The sequence below is a fragment of the Anarhichas minor genome, unplaced genomic scaffold (genome assembly GCF_050575085.1).
Source record: "Anarhichas minor isolate MPS153535 unplaced genomic scaffold, ASM5057508v1 ptg000023l, whole genome shotgun sequence".
Taxonomy (NCBI): domain Eukaryota; kingdom Metazoa; phylum Chordata; class Actinopteri; order Perciformes; family Anarhichadidae; genus Anarhichas; species Anarhichas minor.
Genome location: NW_027466469.1, coordinates 3,619,323 through 3,636,094, shown reverse-complemented (window position 1 = coordinate 3,636,094; position 16,772 = coordinate 3,619,323). Strand labels below are relative to the sequence as shown.

General features: G+C 43.7%; 1 protein-coding gene across 1 annotated transcript in view; it reads right to left on the bottom strand.

Moving 5' to 3' along the window:
- The window catches only part of phactr3b (phosphatase and actin regulator 3b), a 47,038-nt gene that overhangs the window by 29,339 nt on the left and 927 nt on the right, over window positions 1–16,772 (bottom strand). The gene's annotated exons all lie outside the window — the stretch shown is intronic.

Genomic DNA, 16,772 nt, shown 5'->3' with positions numbered 1-16,772 from the left:
GACTCTGGGATAATTAATGAAGTAATCAATTAATAATAAAAAAATAACTGACTAATTAATTAAAGCCCAAGTGACAAATCATAGTTTCCTAGAGCTAAAGGCGACATAATCGAATAGCTTATTTTGTCTAAAACTCAAATATATTCTGTTAACCATCATACAAGACAAAGAAACAAAGACAAAAAAACCACATCTGAGAAGCAGGAATCAAGAGAACGTTTGACATTGTTGCTCGAAAAACGACTCAAACCGATCAATTAACGTGGAGTTAACGATGACTCGGCTAACAGCGCACAGAGGCTTTGATTGCTCTTCACAGATGAAGACGAGTCAATCGACGGCTATTCCTCTTAGCTGGACTTCTCGAAGCACTCTCACATCTGCAGTCTAAGCTGTAGAGGAGGGATCACGATGACAGACACACAGAAGAGCTCAGAGAGAGAGAGAGCGAGAGAGAGCGAGAGAGAGCGAGCGAGCGAGAGCGAGATCCTAGGAGAAAGGACAGAAATAGGAACTCCTACAGAGTCTGGCTCCGACAACAAGCTGACACCTCGGGGAGCGTACAGCTGAGCCGTGGGCCGTGCAGCTCCACGAAACACTCACATTTTCCTGCGTCTAAATCCACAACATCTGCTCATTAATACCCCTCAAGGAACAAATTACATACACTTATCACCGAAACCCTCAGTGATGATAGCGATGCAATTCAGGCCGAGATTGTTCCACAGGTGAGGGACTTGGGATTTGGCCGTGGGATTCGTTTGGTGGGAGGTGGAGGTGGGCAAACAAACGTCAGGAAAAGTGCAACACGTTGTCACAGTGCGACATTAAGAACAACGTAGAAAAAAACCTCACGTATTCATGTATCAAGAAAAAACATTCTCCGGTTCTACAAAGAGATGCAGGGAGCAGCCGCTGGGATGTTTCCCGTAGGTGGTACATTCACACGGACGTCCAGCACAGACACATGCCATCACACGAGTCATTCACGTATGGACATCAAAAAGTTCCCAAGGAGCGGGGGAGGGGCTAGGGCTGCAACTAGCCATTATTTTCAAAATGAATTAATTAATTGTTTAACCAATGAAATAGCCATAATAATTTCCTGACGCCCAAAGTGATGATTCTTTTGTCAGACCAACAATCTACAACCCAAAGCAATTAAATTGACTTGCACATAAGACAAAGAACAGCAGTACATCCTCACACTGGAGAAGCTAACAACTGATTGTTGTTGTGGCATTTATACTTGAACTTTGCTGTTCATGGAAACAAGCAAATTGGAGGTTCCAGCTGTCTCATCCGGCTACAGAAGCTACAGCTTATTTTCACCTACACATCATCCTCACTGCGTTTACGAGTGCGATGGAAGAGACCTCTCCTGCATGAGAGGACACAGCACAACCGCAGCAACACAAGGCCAATCACTGCTGATCCAGGACCAGCAGCTTATTGACGCCTTGGCGTTTCACCGACACTCAAACCCGCTTGACCGAACAGTGAAGAAGAAGCAGGTCAGTCGCCCAAAGTCATGTGTGACGAATCCAGGTCAAGCTCATGGTAGCTGCGGCGGCACGCCCAGGGTCAGGCTGCCGTTGCCACGGTTACCACGCTGGATGCTGCAGAGAGAAGAAGGCCCCTCGGAGGCAGAGAATCACCGCGGCATGAGGAATAGGGAGTTGCTGGGTGGACAGGGGGGAAAGGCTGTTGCCACACACACACAGAGAGAGAGAGAGAGAGATGGGGGAGCTGCAGCCAATCACGGCCCGGCATGCAGCGATGCATAATGTAAGTCTGGGAGCAACTGGATTTTCTTTTTGATTTTGCAAGTTGTGTTGAAATATTTATTTAGGTTTTTTGGGTTTTGAGCGAACGTCGGTGTGTCTTTGCTGCAAACGCAGGGAAAAGAACCCCCTTTATAAGCAGGAAAACATGTCACGGGGCATGACGAGGACTCAAGCGCAGACAGTCAGATGAGTGAGAAAAGGCGTTTTATTCCACACAAAAGGAAATAATTACCACAACACAGGGAGTACAAGCACAAGACAAGAGACGAGGGGGGAGATCCAGTGGGAATCGAGGCAGGGCAGGCAGACGGGGAAACCGGGAACAGGACGAGACAAACGGGCGGGTAGAACACAAACAATGACCTGGCAGTGAGTGAGTGAGAGACAGGGAGTGACAGGGAGTGACTAGAACAGGTGAGGAGAGTTGTGCTGATGAGGGAGTGCTTGATACTGATAAGGGACAGGTGAAGGGAGTTGGCTGAGTTGAAGAGTGAGGAGCTACAGAAAAACACACACAGAACACATAAGGCAAAGCCTGATCGTGACAAAACAGACCACACAGCGTACTTTACTGTAGCCGGAAGCAGAGGTCTGCTGCTGCAGGCAGAGAGCCTCACTGAGGAACACAGAGCGCCTGCACATGTCCCAGCATCCTCATCACTTACATCTCTTACTACTTGTTATCGGGAGTTTAGCGAATAAAACACTTTATATCACCAGGAAAAAAGTCACGTTTTAATACGAGTTATCACAGTGATATCGCATTTTAAAAAATGAATATCATTCAAGAATTCTTCACTACAAAGTCGCTGCTGACTGTTACAGTGATGGGAGGACATCGACATAGCACCGCTTAGTAGCGTTCGTAAAAAAAAAAACTATAAGTCCCAGCAGGCACATTACAACAACGTTATTATGTTTGGGGTAAATAGATGGGACGCCTCGCCAAAAATTGACCATAAACGAGTGTAATATTGAGTCAAATAACACATACATACATATCATATGATACGCAGCTTCCCAGTCCTCCTCCAGCTCTCGGTGTTCACATCATAGTGTTCAGCCCACGGGCTCAGACCGAGCGGAGACCTGGACGCTCTCGGAGCGGCGGTCTATTCTATGAAATGAACGAATGACTAAAAAAGACTTAACGTGACAGTACTTATTATTTTATTTTTTTAAAAGGTGTAAAATACTAGTTTAACGGCGACAGGAGCGGTCCACTTGGAGTGACCAAGTGTGAGCCATCGGGTACATCTGCGGCTACTGTTGGTGTGCCATGTGGACCCCGCCCCTCTGAGGACGGGAGGAGGAGGGCAAATAAACTGGCACACACTCATCACTGCAAAACATACTGTTTCAGATGCCGACAGTAGGTTACACACAAAGGGTTAACGGCGGATACGGTTAAAAGACTGCTAAAAAAGAAGAAGAAAGGAGAGTCATTTCTGAAGCATTTGTAGCCTATGTGGTTGCTGGAGCCTTTGAATTGTATCGCACACAGAGAGGTGTTGGTAGACTGCCCTCCGTGTAGTGACAGGGCCGTATCTACGAGTTAACAAGGTCCGAGGCTAAGCCCAGACTATCTGGGGGCCCAGCGTCTGCGCCGCAAGATTTAATTAAATGTATGACTACCGCAAACATTACATTTTTATTAGTAATGTGAAACCAATTGCTCTGAACAAAATGCACATCATCAGTTATTAATCAAGACTGTCTAAACTGCATAATCTAGAGAATCTCGAGAAGATACCTCCATCTAACCCTCTAATTCAACCTGCTCATCAACACAGGGAGCAGACATGCGTAAGTAAACACGCATCGGCCTCACAATACGGCTGCATCGCCATCGAGACGTCTTCACGTGTAATGGGAGGAACATACCACCTCCTATTTCGGTTTAACAGCAGTAAGCAGAGCAGTTCATCCTCAGCCGTGAGGAGCTGCATTGCAGTGCGTGTCGCCGTGTCGGATAATGATCTTTTTACGGTAACGTCCTTCCGGTAATATTTGCTGACTTCTTGCATAGAGTGTAAACGCCTCCGTTCATACTCGGAGCTTGCGCGCCGTCAGCGGAGGCCAAGCACGAGTCTAAACAAAGCTTTAGAGCCTCTGACAGACACATACAATACATTGGCATAGCTCGATATGAGCGCATGTGAATGATATGTAGAAGGAAGAACAATTTAATTTGAAATAGATAATTGCATTATCACAGACCATGCAGCTTTCATGTCCTCTTTAAGCTCTTGTTCACGATACCTCCCAGAGATCAAACCAGGCCCTGCCTTCTGGAAACTGAAGCTTTTACAAGAGTACATGTAGGTTTGTAAATAAGCATTACAGACAGATACGTTGTTGTGGTCAATATAAGCTTATTGAAAATATATCTGCAGCAGCGTATGTTTCAAAGTTTGTCCACCAGAGAGCACTTACAATTTTTTTTTGTGTTTTTTTTTTTAACTCTGAAACGTTCCACTCAGTACATATCCTGGTCATAATTCTTTCCTAAGTGATTCTATGTTATTCCCAAAGTAGAGGACCGACCAACTGACGGACGGATCGATATTGGCATCCGTAAAGACATTCTGCTAACTTTGCTAAAAAACATCTCAGCAAGTTAACATAAAAAAATATCAGGCTGCTACTTCAGGTCAGAAAATTATAACACGAAAAAATACCACAGGTGATAACAGAAGACTCACTGCAGTCATATTTAGCACAAATAACCTTGCAATAATACAGGAATACTGCTTTTAGTATTTTATTATGTTCAATGTTGTCTAGTTATTTTTTCAACGAAAAAAGTTTTTCTTTTAAATATACATCTTTTATTTACTTGCATACACTCCATTGGCACAGGAGACTTCTTATTAATTATTCAGACATCATCACATGGTGTGTAAACAAAGCCTTTGTGGTTTCAGATCGATCTTCTAGAGGGCCACTCATACACACAGCAGGAAGGGCTGAGCTACATCAGAGATGGTAAAAGTCTACGGGCTGGATTTCTCCTCAGGGACCCGCGAGCAGTAAGCAAAGAATGTAAACAGCGGTGTAGGCTACGAACTGAATCTCATTCAATATTTACAAGCCTTCTTCTAATGCGGCCGATGGTGGAGGGTGTGCCAAAGGGGTGTGCGCACAAATTGTGATCACCTAATAAAAAAAAAATAAACTGACATACTTGAAGATGAAGAAATCTGAAGAAATTTGCAGTGCACGTAAGTAAAAGCATGTGACCACAATGCTAGCAGGTGTCACCATCTTGGAATAATATACATACGCCTAAAAATGTGAGGCTTTCCTGTTTTTCCCGTTTCGCCAACATTGCTCGAATGTATTGCATTGTGGGATTTTTAGCTTAAAGTACTGTACAAGCCATAGACGATCAACTGTATGAATTTTTGAGGGCATCATAGATAGACACCGTCTCATAAAGCAGACCAGCTACCAAGCTTATGGGCAGTTGTGTGTAGTTTTGTATTTGCAAAATTAGAAATTAGATCGTAAAACAAAGACAGAATTCTGCAGGGCTCGGCAGCAAGCATTGCCAAGTTGCCATTGGCAACCATTGGCAACAATTTGGGGAAATTGGCAACCGATTCTTGGCCTTTGATTGACATCAGTGGCATATGGAAATTAGGGACAGCAAACAGAAAAATTTAGACCCCAACGTAAATATTTCTTTAATATTCGTTGCATTAGTGATATTTAATGTTGCCGTTAGAGTCAGAACAAGAACCAGACATTGCTGCGTGTGCGTTTTGTTTAGAGACGAAAGCGAAGCAAATAAAGTTGCTTGACTGTGGGGTAAAAAGTTTCGACCTACCAGTCAACGTCACAAATTATTGTGCATATTGACTCAACTGACAAAGAATCAGATAACGGAAAACAAAAAGGAAATTTGTAATCCCGGGATCTTTGAGCTGGACGTAAAGTTGTAAGAAAGCTTTTATTTGTTCATGTGACATTTTCATTATTAAGTAGACGTATAACTGCATTGTATCTTAATTACTCAACATAAAGGTGAATAAAAATGACAACCAATCGCGCCCGTCCGGCAACCACTTTTGAAAGTTAGTGTTGAGCCCTGAATGATTAATTAATTCAGATTATTAGCATCAGCTGAACTTTTGAATGTATATTTCCACATAATAAGGACAGAAGATCTGTATTACGAAAGGATCTGTTCAGGAACGGTATGAGCGGGAGGAACAATAGGCATCCGACAACGCTTTCAGTGTTCGTATGGGCGCGTGAGTTCTGAGTTAAGAGAGACCGGGGAGTATTTAAGTGTGCGGTCACAAGGGAGACGACAGAAAATGGATATAACGGCTCGAACCTGCAGTTATGGAGTGTCCATTTGTGGGACAATTTCACACCAAAGCACTTTGCAATTGATTGCAAACCCTCAACCGCAAAGTAGTCACATTCTCAGTGATGGCTGAGAGACGCTCTGTGTTGCTCGGATTAGCCACAAAGTAACTGAATCGGAGGGCAGTTTTTGCTAGCGTGACATAATGTTCCGACTCGACAAAAAAAAGAAAAATGATTAATGATCCAACATTTAGTCTGGAAAGAAAGGAGCCACGTAATCATAAAGTACCATTTAAAGATGGGGAATATGTGAAAAGGGCGCAACCCTGGTGTCACCACCGACCTCACGTAAACACACACTCACACACACACACACACACACACACACACACAATGATAGGTGTTCTATATAGTTCTGCCTTCCTGCAAGACTTTTCCAACAGTTATTCAATTGTTTGCTTTACTGTCTGTGATGGTAGATCAATATGCCATATCAGTGTGATGTTATTGTTTTTTCTGTAACCAGCTCAACCTTAGAAAGCTGGATAACAGTGGCACACAACTCCAGACATCAATAATCCAAAATAAACCCAACTAAATATACTCGCGAGTGTTTCTGGAGTTAGTCTCTTAAAGGTCATTGTACTAGAATTATATAACGCTTGAATCACCTCTGGACCTCGACTTATATAATACCGTATGAATGTGAAAGGAGCGCACAAACACTGTGAGGTGTCACTCCACATGTTTCCGCCCCGTCACGGCCATTTTTCACTCTGATGAACTGTGGCTGTTCATCCGCTGCCGCCGCTCATGCTACCTGCCAACCGTTCATCACCAGACACACTATGTAGGAACAAGTTGAATGTAAAAAGCAGCCAAAAAGATATTTATTAATGTTGAAATGTCAAATTATTTAAATATGCGCCTCGACAGCCGGATGCGTAACATTGAAATGAGTGTAGCCCAGGATGTAAGGCTCGGAGCCACTCCGCAGGCAGTAAGTGGGAGGGCGACTGTGTTTTCACGACGTGTTTGACATTTAACTCCTAAAAAGTTCATTAAACCCTGCTGCTGCTGCTCCACTCCAGTGCTGTTCCTCTTTAAAACTGCTGAATCATTCATCGGGTACAGCCACAGCCTGTGCGTCCTACGAGCCAGCGCAGTGTCACAGTGACGGATACATAGGGGACTGAAGCAGTAGGGGGGGGGGGGGGGGGGGGCAAGAATAGTCTGTGGGATTCCTCTGGAGGGGATGTTTCAGGGTTGGGAGGAGGGCCAGGTTTCTTGGGTCGGACTTGGCACAGCCTCAAAGTTGCAGAAGGGTACTTTGTCGATTTGATAAATCAGTTTATCTTTATGGTTTATAAAATGTTGGAGAATCCTCAAAAATTGCCCGACACAATTCTGCGTCTCCAGATTGCTTGTTTTGTCAAAACCAACCGCCTAAAACCCAAAGATATTCAGTTTACAGTCATATAAGGCAGCCGATCCTCACCGTTGAAAGGTTCGAACCTGCAGTATGTCTCTCTTGCATAACTTAAACCATTCATCGATTATCATCATTTTTAGCAATCAGTTTTCCAACCAGTCCTCCAAAGAACACAACAAAATCAGTTTCTCATTGCCTTCCATGAGTACATTTCCTATCAGCAGGAGGCCATGTTTCAGCAACACTTTCCAAAAAATGTTACACATCTGATCCTTATGTAACAATATGATTTAGACCGTTGGACAAAAACGTGTTGATCTGCCACTATGCTTAAGGTTTGGTAAGCTTCACGAACAGAATGATTTGGTTATGTTTGGGAAAAGAACATGGTTTAGGTTAGAAACAAGAGTCAACAGCCATGATGGCGGCTATTCAAGGCTTTGAGCTAAATGCTAACACTAGAATGCTAACATGCTCTGGATGACAATTAGGAATGTCAGTTTTGGTGAATTTTGCTTTCTGACACTCATTTATCGGTAACTAACAGGTTACGTTTGAAGAAAATAAGCTTTGGCGCCGCATTTTGAAGAGCTGTCCATTTAGAGGTGCTGACATTTTTGTGTTTTGTGTTGTGAATGTCTTTATTTCATTTTCTGTTGTCTTTGAATAACTAAGTTTAATGCTGCATTCCCAATCAGGTCATCGTTAAAGGTGCTCTGCTCGGTATGAAGTTCGCTAAAATCACCATCTTAATTCTGTCCAACCCTCCCTATTGTATACTGTATACCCTAAGTCCTCCCTATGAGGTTTTTGCAACTTTGTTCGTGACCACATAGAGTCGTAATTCACATGGCGACTAGAGGTGCCTCTCAGGTAAACTTAGATTATATTTGAACAAACATCAAATATGATCTTTTCTTTTGTGAGCACAGTCATTTTCTGTCGATTGACTCATCGTATTATGGGCTATTCGTTCCAAAAGTAGCACGCTTGGCTCATGAACACACATGTGATAGCTCCAGTCTTAACAACAATTGAGGCTGGTTGGAAGGAAACTAGCAAATAAGCAATCTATTTGTAAAATGCTTGTTTAATGCTCTATGATTGCATGTATTTCATGGGGTGAGCACATCAGAACAGCTGATTAGTAGATTTCCTTTTACATTTTTAGGGCTTCAAATTGAGCAACCGGCTCCAGCGGATTTTTGCAGCTGCTGCCCCAACCCCTCCTCCTCTTCCTTTCTTTTACACTGCTGACTGAGAGATTTTAAGTCCGTCAGCGATCAGGCTCTCCATTCCTACTCTGGGCTTAAGCATTTGCTTTAATTACATCTGCCACAGAGAGCAAAATATCTCCTTTTGCGCTAAAGCTCTCACTCAGCTGTTTCTATTCCCTGTCTCCGTGGGATGCAGTGGAGATTGAAAACAAATACCTGAAAATAACTCCAAGCTGGGGTGGTCTAGATCTTTTTATTCTTGCTTTTCCAGGGCATCCAATTGATCATATCACAGCTCTGTTTCCACTTGCCTGGCCCTTCCCAACCCCTTGCTGTGGGATGAGGATGTCTAAAGGATCAGCTGGATGCTCTGGTGTGTTCTCGTGTGCAGCACATTGCTTTTACTCGTCTCTGAAAGGAATTAGGTCAGCACATGAAACATTCATAAAAGATACATTATGTGTAAATGGCTGACAGCTTAAGTCAAGCAGCCCCCCCCCCCCCCAAAACATGCCAAGCCCAGTCGCTGGGTAGATCTCTGCCTCGGCTACACCCTGAGGAGTTACAACAAACATGTGGCACACAGAGTGACCCCCCCCTTTGAATCCGGTGTTGCTCAAGTACAAATCGTGGATGTAAAAGGTCTGTTGGGTGAGAATAGTTAGTTGGTTGCGGATAACATGCAGAGCTGTAAACACACGCCACAAGCCATTCATCTGTTCGGCCACGGCTTCACCGCCACTCTCTTTTTAATTCGGCATTTACTGCGGAGAACTTGAACACACCAGAGCAGCAATTTTTAAGTCCTACTGTACTGCATGGCAGGCTTGTTGTTTAGAGATCCCAGATTGTTTGGTTGTTGGGGGAGGGGAGATGGTGAGTTTGTGTGTAGCGGGGGTGGGGGGGTTGTACAGTTCCCCATTTCTTTTTGTGCTGTTCGCTCAATCAAGTCTATACATGGAAGACAAAGACTATCTATATTAATCTTTTCTCTGAAAGGGTAAAAACCCGCCTTGAGAAAGAATAACCACGGTTTATTCCTACGATGCTAATTACGTCCCGTGATTTCAGACGACTTACTCTTGATTCATGCAGATGGCAAAATTCTTCCAAAGCTAAAAAAAAAAGAAAAAAGAAGTATGATAGCAACTCATTTTGTGGACGTTTTGGTACTAGCCAGTGCTGAGAAATGAAGCCAACGCGCCCAATAAACTGCAGTTCTTCGAATGGCCACTCTAGGCTGGCTCCAAAAGCGAGTCAATCCCCATAGACCCACAAGTTAAATTGCCCAACTTTACAGCAGAAATAAACATGTTTAATGCCTGTAACAAAAAACTAGTCTCTATAGCTAATATTCCAGCTTGTGACAACTCTACGGGGGGGGTGCATTTTTATATAACTCACTTTGAGTGACAGGTTGGTGCCATGTCAGGTCGTTAGCTGCTAGCTGTCTGCTCTGCTGCATCGCCTGGGCCCACCTCAGCTCCACCGATGATCCACCCCTGTGCCCATTTTTTGCCTACTCCTGAGTGAAAACGGCCGTAGCCAGGTTTAAGTGCAATCCACAAATTACTTCGTTGGTATAAGAGCACCAGAGAACACCAGAGGGAAAGAGAGACAGACAGACAGACAGAGTTGCAGTGTGTGTGTGCTCAGACCAGGCGGCAACCTCTGGTTCTGATAAGTAAATCCAATGTGGAAGTGCCTTAAACTTGCATTCTTTCTGACCAACAGGGGGCGACTCCTGTCTGGTTGTATAGAAGTCTATGAGAAAATGACTCTACTTCTCACTTGATTTATTACCTCAGTAAACATTGTAAACATGAGTTTATGATCTCAATTGCTAGTTTCAAGTATTCCTCAATACAGCATGATGTTCATTTAGTAAACTATTGTCCCACTTAAAGTAAAATAGACCACAAAGCAGGGTATGCTTTAGGGCGGGGCTACCATGTGATTGACAGCTCTCTGCCGCTATCAGAACCGTATACGCCGTCTCTACGTCACTCCTCCTCATTCCAAATATGGTCACTTCTGTTCACGGGTTGCAAAAAAACAAGAGGGCGACGGCTAAAATGCCGACCAGTGGGTGACGTCCCGACTACTACGTCCATTTCTTACATACAGTTTATGGCTTTGGAGCAGATCAGCTGATGGTGATTGAAGCAGAGAAGAAGACACGCGGATAGTGAGCTAACTGCGTTTTAATGCGACAGAGAAGCAGGACGCTTAACTGGCGACATCACCGTTCGGTGACCTCAGTATTTCTAGAATTCTTGCTACTGCTCAGCATCTACAGCATGAAAGTCCCCCACATAGTGGTGTTTATGTCCTTTCATCACATTGGTGGAGGGTGATGTCATGTTTTGTACTGCCTCTGTGCTGCACCCCAGGGCTCTGTAGTCAGTGGTACCCGGGGACATCTCGGCATAGTGTATAATGGCATGAGAGATGAGTTGGCACAAAAAAAAAAACAAAAAAAACAAGGTGCTTTTGAATTAGCCACTGTACCACTGAGTCTGGGCCAGCTAATAATAAAAAAAGAATCAATGCTGCACCAAAGACTCGAGGATAAAACTCACTGATGGAACAGCCTATTATACCGTCTCAGCAAAGTCACACACAACTTCTCCAATGCTCCGCAATAATCATCACCGTGCTGTCTGTGCTAAATCCTTCATCACTGCTTTCAGATGTTCCACTTTTTAAATGAAATGACATGAGATTTTTTTTAAAAACTCTTGAGGAGTTGCATCAGCTCTAAAAATACCCACAGACGGAGCATGAAGTTGAGCAAAGTTTGGTTTTCTATGTGGAGTTTTTTTCGTTTCAGCCCCCCTCTGATTGAATTTTCAAAGCTTATTCCAATGCTTCCAGCGCAGTGTTTGACGGTGTCTTACACCCCTGAGGGGTTGATAAAGTTACTATTCATTTAAAGCTTAAGTCTAATTCCAACTCATTTTAAACCTTGCAACAAAATGCTGAGTAATCCTGAGTCATTGTCTGTCCATTCTCGCTCTAAGCACGACCTTGGACGGACCGTTTGTCCCTATTCTGCGTGAGAGGTCCGGTGACTGCGGCGCTGGACTTGTGACAGCTTACCTCATTTATGCAACATATATATCTATCTGCCATGTAGAGCCCCCTTGTGGCAGTTTCACCATACTGTTTCACTTTCAACTGCTCTTGATCCCAATTAGCAGCATTTTTAGACCTCTCCTGCTCGGCTCACGATGAAGATGACTGTCAGCAATTCTCCAGTATCACCTGTGCTTGCTATTTTTTAGAGGGTCCTGCAGACCTCATGTCTGGGCATGTGGTGCGCCACTTCCCCTTCTTTCCTTTTAGCATGCTGGGTGCAAAATAAATACTTTTGCTGTTCGGTAATTAAGTCGGTCGGTTGAACACTTTGAAATATGTCAACTATTGGATGGGTTGCAATGACATTTTATGCGGATACTCATGTTCCCCCAAAGATGAATCCTACTGACTTATAGGTGATCCCCTGACTTTTACTCCAGAGCCACAACAAGGTTCACATTTTTGTGAAATGTCTTGACAACTATTGGATGGATTCTCATGGAATTTGGTACAGACATCCCTGTCCTGCTGCCTGTCTTAGGATGCATTGAAATGACTTTAGTGCTCATCTTGACTTTTCATCTGACCATCGGGGCAAAATCTTAATTTGTGGTTTGAGTACCTGCAAAGCTAATGGCAGCCCATAAGCCTCAGAGGTACTTTTTTGTGCTATTTAGTAAATGTTAGCATGCTAGCAAGCTTAAGCAAGATGGTGACCATGGTATAATCTAATACCATGTTAGCATTGTCATTTTGACCATGCTAAATTGAGTACTTCTCTCAAAGCACTGTACCTAATAACAGCCTCGCAGGGCCTTGAGCGTGGCTGTAGACTCTTAGGCCAGATCTACACCGTTTAAAACCGGGGTTTTAAAATGAAAACTATCTCTGTCCACGTGGGCGTTTCAGCATTGTTTTCAAAGTGATTTCCGTCGATACTAGCACGCCTGAAAACGAACATCACATGACCATTCACTTACACTGGGCATGCGGGTGACGCTGTTAACAGGAAGTAGATTGGTTGCTTCGTTATATAAAAAACGGCAGAGTATTATAGTACTCTTCAATAATTAAAGGTCAGGCTTGATACTTCCTCTCTAATCTCCCTCTATGTACTCAAATTGAAAAATTTAGTGCGAAAAAACAACATTTTGTTTTTCAAACTTAGTTACAAGGCTGCAGGTCTTGCTCTATGTCTCTCACACACACACACACACACACACACACACACACACATATACACTCACACATCAAACTTTGTCACACGCAAGATAGCCAAATGCTTTACAGGCTGACTATTCCATATAAAGCCCACCATGTGCATGGAAGTGACATTTCTCTATTATTTTTTCTATTACCAGCCATGCACACCTCTCATCCCATCTCATCTCTAACTGCAGTTGCTGTGAAATGACTCACGTGGCTGGGAAGAGAAGAAGGATTTTTTGCACATGCTCCATGCTGAGCTGGTAGGAGGAGTCAGCCGCCAGGTGCCAGGTTTGCCATTCTCTCTGTTCGATCACAGCTCTGAATTTGGAATGAGACAAACGTGACTCATGTATATAGGCTTCCTGATTAATAAAACATGAGGCACCCCGATTCAAATGAAAGGAATCCTAATCTCCCCATCAGGCCCCCCTCTACCTCCTCTGCCTGAATGAGAGGACTAAACGGAGGCCTATCGGTAGCTGATAGGTGTGGGTGCAGTGGGGGTGAGGGGGCATTGGTTTGAGGACCGGGGAGAAAGCCTTTTATGTTAGAGCAGCATGTCAGATTAATAGCACTGCCCAATAGGGAGATGATGGGGAGGGGGGGGGCAATGTGCATCAGGAAAGATACCCACAGTTTGCTGCTCTGTTCAAGCAACTCTCCGACACCACCGGGATGTCAGTCAGCGCCATGATTTCACTGTAGAAGCCAAAATAATGTATCTGTAATCAGCACAATAAGAACAGATCTATTATCTGTGCTTTTCATTTTGAATATCACATTTCATTTAAAGGAAAATTGAGGTTAATTAGAACTGCTGAGTCTTGCTTTTGTTGTTTTGGCCATCATTTCTGTTAATCACGACAACAGCGTATACTCACCAAGTTAATTGTTGAGATCTGGAACGAGGTGATGTCGCTACAACAGAGTCTGACAGCTCAAATAACACCAGCAGTCAGATGACTATACAGGTTGTAATCTATTACTTTATTTGGATGTAAAACAGAGTACGCCTGAAATGCTGCCCATCGTCTCGCATTGCACCAGAAAACTGTGCGCGCGCACACAACCACTGTTGTAGCCTATAGGTGAAAGTTAAAACAGGAAGTTTGGGGAATGATTTCACCATTCCACTTTGTTTTCTATTCCAAATGAGCGTGACTTATGGGGGTCTAATCGTCTTACTATTAATCTTGCTCGGTTGGACTTCTATAAGATCATTCCCAGATCTTGTTATCATAACCTTAATTAGCCTTTAAGTCTGGTTCTATTGCTAATGTTGCATTCACGTGGAATCAGGCAGACGGACAACACCTTCTGGGCAGCACGGGGAAACAATCAGTCCAACGGAATGGCAGGCACAATATGTTGCTATGGTGATGTTGTATTAAGAATGAAATAAAATATATATATAAAATATATTATATATACATTTTGTTTTGTGTGTTTTTTTACTTGTCATAGTTATAATTATTTGTTATCACAATTATATAGTGTATATATATATATATATATATATATATATATATATATATTCAGACTACCCTTATTATATATATACAATATTTTACAGTCCTGTTTGCAATCTACCGTCTACCTGATTCCATGTGAATTCAGCATAACTTGTATACAAACAGTTCACCTGCTGGTTGCTAACTCTGCCTGCCTTCTGTTTGGTGCAATGAGAGTAGTGAGATTGAAATAAAAAAAAACAGTCAAGTTGTGGGCCACAAAACCAAATCAACCGTTAAAAGAAAACACTCCGGGGGACTGCAGAGCCTCCACATTATAAGTCAAACAAAGATATTGATTATTGCAGCTTTTAAGTTCAGTTCAAAGCAGGTGCAATATGACACTTTTCTGAAAATGACACATTGCATATTAGATATTGATTACAAATGCGAGCCAAACCAATTAATTGTGAATTGTACAGTTATTATTTCATATTGCCTGATGAATCGATGCATTAAACTCATGTGGCTACACCAGTTTTGGCTTCATTTTCCAATATCACACTCGTCTTCACTGCCAGCCGACTGTAGAAGTTGGACCGAATTGGAGTCGCTCCGCCAAGTTCTGTTTGAAGGCGCGTTAATAAGAGTCGCCGCCGTCTCTCTCCTGATGAGAGAAACGCATATCCGGTTTTGCCAACTGCCAGCCTATGTGCCAACATTTGAATGCAGCCGCAGTTCTCAGCCTTGGGGCTCAAGCGTTTTGGCTGCACTTGCAGTTCTGCATCATCTCTTACAGAGCTAGTGATGTGACCTGGATGTGCTGAAACAAGGAGGCTGCTTATCGCTCGCTTCGAATTAAACTCCAGAAGTCCACATGAAGAGATTCTTAATCCACAGCACATTGTTGTGTTATAAGTCTGCTGTGTCAGGTTGGTACAGCAGAGAACGGCAGCATGACAATCTGATGTGAAAGCATAGAAAAGCCACGTGCCGTAAACAAAAACACTTGCTTTTCTTCCCTACGTGCGCTACCCGAGCATCACGACTGAGGAAGGAGTCATTTGCATCTGAAGGCCGGTCTACCATGCAGCTGATTAACTGTGACACTGCCCAGACGGGTGCCATGATAACGCCACCCTCCCCTTTATTTCTTGAGATGGTTCTTGAAGTGCTAGGATCCAAGCCGCAGTAGGTGCTGCCAGGGCTGCGAAAGGGTTAGTGCCTAGTGGAGGGGATGGGGGGGGGAGGCGGGTTTTCACTGCTGTGATGCCTGAGCCCGGGAAACGTCACCTTTGGAGGATATCTGTTTTTTTGGGGGGCGGGGGGGGGCGGGGGGGTTTGATTTTAAGTTTGAAAATGGCAATGAACGATACATCACATGGCAATCCTGAGGGTTGTCTCAGAGTTGAACAAACACCAACGGTGTTATGTAACCATAACAACGGCGACAACGTGACAGGCGCTGGATGCTAAATCCGAGGAAACAACATTCGCCGACGGCAAGACAACTGGAAGATCCTGTGGCCCTCGTATCTAAAGATAGCCGGCCCCTTGTCAAACAGACTGTAACATCACACACACACACACACACGCAAGTGGAAGTGATAGTGTTGCTACAATATAAAGCCAAGACTCCTGTCTCACACACGCTTTCCTATATCGATACACCGTTCAATACCTTTCCAAAAACAGTAAATCTCACACCTGCTGATCGGTAGCTGCTGAGCAACGGTGAGCGCCTGCCCCAGCGATTTCCAGTAGTGGGGGGGAGGGGGGGCGTGAAATCCCAGCTCGCTAATAGAGACACGATTCACAGTCTAAGTGGCATTTCGCTTTCAATGGCTGGCTGCTGTACATCACAGGGGGGTATTGAGGAAAGCAAAAAACAAAAAGAGAAGAAGAAGAAAAGATCAGCAAGTGGAGCAGACATGTCGGCTCACAGTTGCAGAGCCAAGTGCTGCCTTCTACCATTTGGAATCGCCATGGAAACAACCAAATACACAGCCAGCACTCTCATCAGCTTCTACTCAACATACTGCGGCCCGATACGTGATGGCAAGTTGTACATCCTATCTTTCCATGCTGCTGCTGCTGCTGCAAAAAAAAAAAAAAAGACTGGATCCAAAAAGCTGGATCATAAAACATACAAGGAGGACATTCAGTTTTGATGTGAAGGTTTTTCATTTCACAACAGTTATGTTTGATTATGGGCTGTCACTCGCAGCTTAATGATATGGAGTGGAATGAACTTGGCAACGGGTGACATCAGGGT